Consider the following 7,576-nt stretch of genomic DNA (forward strand, 5'->3'; position numbering starts at 1 on the left):
GTATTTAGCAAAGCAGAAGGTGGAACAGTTTTTCTCTTTTGTCCGCCATTTTGGGACATATTTTTATTTTTTTCCCTCTATCTCTAAATTCCCATCCATTTTGCACTTGTTTTAATTAGCTTGGACCATGAGCATGATAGTAAAATTACTTTTTTTTTTAAGAAACAATCATTTGTTTTGCTAATCAAGTGGCCAAGTTATTGAATTTTAAGGCCCTAACAAAGGTTGCAACTTAATATTTTCATTGCACAATAAGAAAAGAGCTTATACTCTGCTTATTCCAGGTAAGAATCACATTTGTTTCTCCAATGGTTTCCACTTGCTAAATGCTCAGTCATTGACATGGTGAAAATATTCACAACAATTTAAGATCAAAAGAACTCCCACTCTGATTCCAACAACTGTTCGCACTGCTTTATGGAAAGGACTATCCATAAACACTTTTCTATTGTGGTTGTCCAAGGAGACCTGCTTTGGCAGCCAGAGTTTCATTCTGTTGAATATGATACCCTTGAAAACTCAAGAAAATTCTTTATTTCATTTTAAAATATTTTTGAAAGCAGTGTTCTGAGCAGGTAGACTCTTCTGGTTTGACCTCTCTTGTTGTGGAGTATTTAACACAGTCCAGAGAACAGGTTTCTGTTAGTTTATTGGAAGTTACAAGAAATTCTTTAAACTGTTTAATCTGATAGGTTTCTGATATTTGTGCAGCCCTATTCTTTTGAGATGTGGATCAGTCACCTGCTGGATCACACATGCTCTTTTTGCTGCACAGCCAAGGTCTGGATCTGGTCGGAGTCTCAGTCTCCATGGCAGGCTGGAAGTTATGAGTTTTGGTCATGCTGGTGCCATGCTCTAGGAGACAAGAACCAGAATATAATTAATTTTAAGTCATGTCAGGTATATGTGGTGATAATTATAAACCCAGTAATCAAGTTCATTCATCATGTAAATATTCCCATATTTAGTTTATATATAATATCAGAATCTCTCTCCACCATTTTTATCTAATTACAGGATTTTGGAACACTTGGCTATAAGTGAATTCATCTTTTCCATAATTGGATCAATATTGAATATCTCACCTATGTTTACCCATGTCTTCTCTCTGTATACAGTGCTCCAAATATTTTGAAAGGACTTTTGCATAAAGGAAAAGAAATTAGTAGTAGAGTGAATAAGTATTTTTAGAGAAGCTTAGATGTTGGGAAGGATTACTTAATGTGAGAAAGACCATTTAATATATATGCGTGTGTAAGTACATGTATAAGTTGGTTTTTATGAAAGTGATTAATGTAAGTAATTAAATAAGAATAAGAAATTAGAGGGCTCCCTAAAATTTAGAATATGGGGTACGGTCAAGATGATGGAGTAAAGGCGGGGGCTAACATTAGATCTTTCCCAGACCTTTCCAAATACCTTTAAAGCGATTCAAAACAAACCAGGAGCAGGCCTTGTCAGTGAGTAAATAATAACAGCCACAGTTGCTTCCAGAGTTCTCAGTCCAGAGACAATAAGGGTGTCAAAAATTTGGTCAAAAGGAGAGGACAAGTATATTCTGCTAGTACCAAGGCAGGACCCTGGTGCTTCACCCATACTTGGATCCAGCCCTAAACTTGGGTGGCAGTCCAAGGGTGAAGAGTAACACTAGTGTATCAGACCTTGCAGTAACAGGGGGAGGGGGTGCTATTCACAGTTCCAGGGCAGATAAAATTGGTGCTCATGACTCACAGACAAGAACAAAGGCCAGAGGGGTCAGTGAACATCTCTCCTTACATTATATCACCTTGGAAGAACTGAAAATTTACAGGTATCTGTAAGTATCTGTAAAAACTGCTGCACAAAACCCCTGAGGTTTGAGACAGTGCACCCTCCACGCTGGAATCAGAACCCTACTTTAACAAAGAATTAAAATTCAAGTAATAGGCTGGGTTTATGAGAAAAATTTGGTGGGAAAAGTGACTCTAGATAGTTACTATGGTGACAAAGAAGATCAAGACACACTCAGAAGACAACAAAGTCAAAGTTCCTACATCCAAAGGCTCTAAGAAAAATATGAATTGATCTCAAGGCATGGTAGAACTGCAAAATGATTTTCAAAATCAAGTAAGAGAGGTAAAAGAAAAATTGGGAAGAGAAATAAGAATGATGCAAGAAAATCATAAAAAAATGGGCCCATGGCTTGGTAAAGGTAACATAAAAAATACCAAAGGAAATAACATTTTAGAAATTAGACTAAGTAAAATGGTTAAAGAGGTCCAAAATGTCAATGAGGAGAGTGTTCTAAAAAGTAGAATTGGCCAAAGGGAAAAGGTGATACAAAAGATCATTGAAGAAAATAATGCCTTAATAATTAGAATGGAGTAAATGAAAGTTAATGTCTTCATGAGAAATCAAGAAACAATAAAATAAAAGCAAAATAATAATAAAAAATAGAAGATAATATGATAACCTAAGTCTTTAAGGAAATATTTCACTGGCAAGGCAACTGACCTGCAAAATAGATTCAGGAGAGATAATTAAAAAAAAATATTGGACCCTTTGAAAGCCATGATCAAAAAAAATGAAAAAGAAAAATGAGTGTAGATATCCTCTTTCAAGATATTATCATGGATGGGGCAGAGTCTAGATTGCAGAGTGAAAGCAGGACCTTAACTTGAGCTCTCTTCCAAACCTCTCCAAATACCTTTAAAAATTACTCTAAACAAATTTTAAAGCAGCATAACCCACAAAATGACAGAGTGAAACAATTTATAGCCCAACACAACCTGGAAGATTTACAGGAAAGTTCTATAGTGATGGAGTAGTGAGGAGAGGAGCACAGTACAACTGGGCCATGCCAGGACAGACCAAGCCCCAGAAACATCTTGAGTAGCCCTCAGGGAACTGAATCACTGGCAACAGTGGTGGTTTGAGACTTCTCAACCCACAAATGTCAAAGTCAACTGAGAAGGTCAGTACTGTTTGATCTGGGTAAGTGAGGAGTGTGGTCTGGGTCCAGGCCTAGACATAGGAAGGTGGTTATGGTACCAGGAGCAGAAGCAGCTGCTTCTGGAGCTGTGGCCCACAAATGATGAAGGGATTGAGTGGCTCATCAAAGATGATTTGCAGGAATCTCTTTGCTAGCACCTAGTCAGGATTCACTTGCTTTGCCCATGCTTGGAACTGGGTCACATTATTGAGTGTTGCGCCTGGGGTGAGGAGGAGCACTGATATGGTGGAGTTTGTGGCAGCAGAGAAGAGGGAATGTTCCTTACACTTCCAAAGAAGAAAGAAGGCTTGTGGTCAATCACAGACCAGAGCATAGATCAGGAGAGGAGAAAACACCTCTCCTTTGATCATAAGACCTCAGAAGAACTGAAAATTCACAGGTCTTTGGTAATATCTCTAAAAACAGCTGCATGAAAACTCTGAAGCCTGTGACAATGCACTCTCCACTCTGAAAGCAGAATCCTACCTTAACAAAGAACCAACAAGTCCATAGATTAATTAGGGGAATGAACAAATACTGGGAAAAATTAGACTATAGGATCTTATTTCAGTTACAAGGAAGATCAAAACATACAACCAGAAAAAGACACTGAAGAAAAAGGTTCTATATTCAAAGTATCCAAGAAAAAAATATGAATTGATCTCAAGCCATGGAAGAGTTCAAGAAAGATTTTGAAAATCAATTAAGAGAAGTAGAGGAAAATTTGGTAAGGGATATGAGAGTGATAAAAGAAAATCATGAAAAATGAGTCAACAGCTGTATAAAGAAACCCCTGCCCCCCAAATGCAGAAGAAAAGAATACTAAAAAAATAGACTAACTCAAATGGCAAAAGAAGTCCAATAAGTCATTGAGGAAAAGAGTGCCTTAAAAAGAAGAATTGGTCAAATGGGAGTAGAAGTCTAAAAACTCTCTGAAGAAAATAATTCCTTCAAAATTAGAAAGCACCAAATAGAAGCTAGGCATTCTAGGAGAAATCAAGAAATTGTACTTAAAAAACTAAAGAATGAAAAAAAAAGAATCCAATGAAATATTTAATTGGAAAAAAAAGCAACTGACCAGGAGAATAGATACAGGAGAGACAATTTAAAAATCATTGGACTATCTCAAAACATGATTAATAAAAGAGTCTGGGGGAGGCTAGGTAGTACACCAGCCTTTGAGTCAGAAAGACCTAAGTTCAAATATGGCCTCAAACACTTAACACTTAATAGCCTTGTGACTTTGGATATGTCACTTAACACCAATTGCTCTGCCTTCCCCCCTCCAAAAAGAAAAAAAAAAAAGAAAAGAAAGGAAAAAAAAGAGCCTGGACATAATCTTTCAAGAAAATATCAAGGAATACTGCCCTGATATTCTACAACCAGGTGATAAAATAGAAATTGAAAGAACCCACCATTCACCTCCTAAAAGTGATCCCTCAAAGAAAACTCCTAGGAATTTTGTAGCCAGAGTTCCTAGGTCAAGGAGAAAATATTTAAGGCAGCCAGAAAGAAACAATACAAATACTTTGGAAACACAATCAGAATAACACAAGATTTAGCAGCTTCTACATTAAGAGGTTGGTAAGCCTGTAATAGGATTTTTTAGAGATCAAAGGAGCTAAGATTAAAACAAAGAATCACCTAATCATCAATGTGAAAATTGCACATCCAGTGAAATAGAGGGCTTCAAAGGATGCTTGGTGAAAGACCAGAGCTGAAAAGAAAATTTGACTTTGGGGCGGCCAGGTAGCACACTGGCTCCAGTGTCGGCATGACCTGGGGATTGAATCCAGGCTCAGACACTTAGCACCCACCCAGAAACACCTAGCTGTGTAACCTTGAGCAAATTACTTAATCCGATTGCTTAAAAAAAAAAAGAAAATTTGACTTTTAAAGAAAACATTTAAGAGAAGAATGAAAAAATAAAAGAGAAAGAAAAATCATAAGGGAACTTTTAAAGTAGAACTGTTTACATTCTGACATTCTGACATGGAAAGATATTTGTAACTCATGAATAATTTCCCAATATCTGAGGGATTGTGTATATATATATACACACACACACACACACACATACATACACAGGGTTAGTTGATTATGAAGGCATCATAAATTAAAAGAAAATAAAATTAAGGAATGAGAGAGCAATGAATTAGGAGAAGGGAAAAGGAGAGGTAGAGTACAGTAAATTATCTTACATAAAAGAGGCAAGAAAAAGCTTTTAAGGTAAGGGGAAGAGGGAGGAGATGAGATGGAATGTATGAAGCTTACTCCCATATCATTTGTCTTAAGGAGGGAATAACATATACACTCAATTGGGTATGGAATTCAATCTTACCCTACAGAAAATTGGTAGGGCATCAGTGAGGAAGATGACATCAAAGAGGGAAAATGGAAGGAGGGATAATCAGATGCAAACACTTTTGAGGTGAGATAGGGTGAAAGGAGAGAATAGAATAAATGGGGGACACGATAGCATAGAGGGAAATATAGTTAGTCTTTCACAACATAACTATTATGAACGTGTCTTGAATGATTACACATCTATAATCCACATCAAATTGCTTGCCTTCTCAATGAGAGTAAGTGGGGAGAGAGAAAGGGAGAGAATGTGGAACTCAAAGTTTTTAAAAGGAAAGTTAAAAGTTGTTGTTTTTTTACATCCAACTGGGAAATAAAATTAACAAACTATGTTGTTTAGAATTCCATTTTGTTCTACAGGAATATAGAAGGTGAGGGGCTGGGGTTGGGGATAGAAGGGAAGCTAGATTGGGGATGGAATGATCAATATGCATGCTTTTTTTAGATTTGTAAGAAGGAAGAGATGGAAAGAAATTTGGAACTCAAAATCTTGTGAAAGTGAATGTTGAAAACTAAAAAATAAATAAATTAAAAAATAATTAAAAAAAAAAAACTGTCATGCACAATGTCCCAGGGGAAATGGTACATTTCAGCTACAAGAAGTACAATGTTTTTCAGTAAGAAAAAGCTTTTACAGTGGAGAAGATAATGGGGGAAGTGAAGAGGAGTGATTAAACCTTACTCCCATCAGAATATACACAAAAGGGAATACCCTAGATTTGGGTATAGAAAGCTATCGTACCTTACAGAAAAACAAAAGGGGAGGTGGCGAAAGAATGGAAGACTGATTTGGGGAGTGGGTAGTCCAAAGCAATATATTTTGCAGAAGTTACAGGGTGAAAGAAGAAATAGAATAAACAGGGGAGAGGAATATGATGGAGTTAGCAACAGGAACCATGTGAAAAAATGAAGCAAGTTTCTCTGATAAAGTCCTCATTTCTCAAACATATAGAGAACTTAGCCAAATTTATTAAAATAAGAGACATTTCCCAATTAAAAATGATCAAAAGACAGGATCAGTTCTCAGATGAAGTAATGAAAGTTATCTATAGCCATATGGAAAAAAAATACTCAAACTCACTTTTAATTGAAGAAATAGAAATTAAAATAATTCTGAGTTACTACCTCATATCTGTTAGACTGCAAAAAAGGACAGCAAAGGAAAATGACCAATTTTGGTGGGGGTGTCATGAAAACAAAACTTTAAAGATTCCATGATGGAGTTGTAAACTGATTCGCCAATCTTCATAACAATTTGGAAATATACCCAAAAGGTTATAAAATCAGGCATAGCCTTTAACCAAGCAACACCACTAACAATAAGGAGATTTTGAAAAAGGAAAAGAACCTATATGTCCATAAAATTTTATAGCATCTGTTTTCTATGGGGAAAAATATGATTTGTAGGGATATTGATTAATTGGGGAATGACTGAAAAGTTGTGGTTCCCCTGGCTCCTGAACCCCAGTGTGGTGGAGCACGCAAATGAAAAACCAGGACCCCACTGCATGTCTCAACATAGCCAGGGCAACTGGTACACTTCAGCTACAAGAAGTACAATGTTTTTCAGTTTAGGCCTGGGCAAACAGGCAGCCTCCAGTGGCCACACTGTCAAGTGCTTCAATGTGGTGCTGGGGGATATGCAAGAACACACAACTGGCCTCAGTAGCACCAGTCATTATCACTAAGATCAAAGATTGACACCAGGTAAGCTGCAAGCCCCCTATGGCTTCCAAAAGCAAAAACCAACCCCCATTACACTATCTCACTACAGCACTGGACTCAAGGATCACCTGTGGGCCTTCGGACCTTACTCTTATCAATATAGAACCAAAGAGGGAGTAATACACACAATTACTTGAATATAGAAATCTCTCCTTTTTTATCAAATGCTTTATTAACTTCCAGATTGCATCATTCATTTTCACGAGGTTTTGAGTTACTGATTTTCTCCCCGTTTTTCCCCTACCCACCACCCCCAAATAATGATCCCACTTCATGTCCCTACTTCCAATCTGCTCTGTCCCATATCTTCTCCCATACCCCCGCTGACTTTCCAGTAGGGTACGGCAGATCTTCATGCCCCAGTGCCTGTATATCGTATTTCCCAGTTACATGTAAAATTAAATTATTAATAATATATATATGTAAACATTTTATTTTAAATAAATATATACATATATATAAACATTTGATTTTAAAACTTTGAATTCCAAATTCATTCCTTTCCTTCCTTGTCAC

At 36.8% G+C, this 7,576-nt stretch overlaps 1 pseudogene; it reads right to left on the reverse strand.

Moving 5' to 3' along the window:
* Positions 1–202: 202 nt before the first annotated feature.
* LOC138145717 (mitochondrial import inner membrane translocase subunit Tim9 pseudogene) overlaps positions 203–7,576 on the reverse strand; it is a 75,196-nt pseudogene continuing 67,822 nt past the window's right edge.

This window comes from Petaurus breviceps, unplaced genomic scaffold (assembly GCF_028583685.1).
Source record: "Petaurus breviceps papuanus isolate PSGF00001 unplaced genomic scaffold, PetGlider_PUasm1.0 90743, whole genome shotgun sequence".
Taxonomy (NCBI): domain Eukaryota; kingdom Metazoa; phylum Chordata; class Mammalia; order Diprotodontia; family Petauridae; genus Petaurus; species Petaurus breviceps.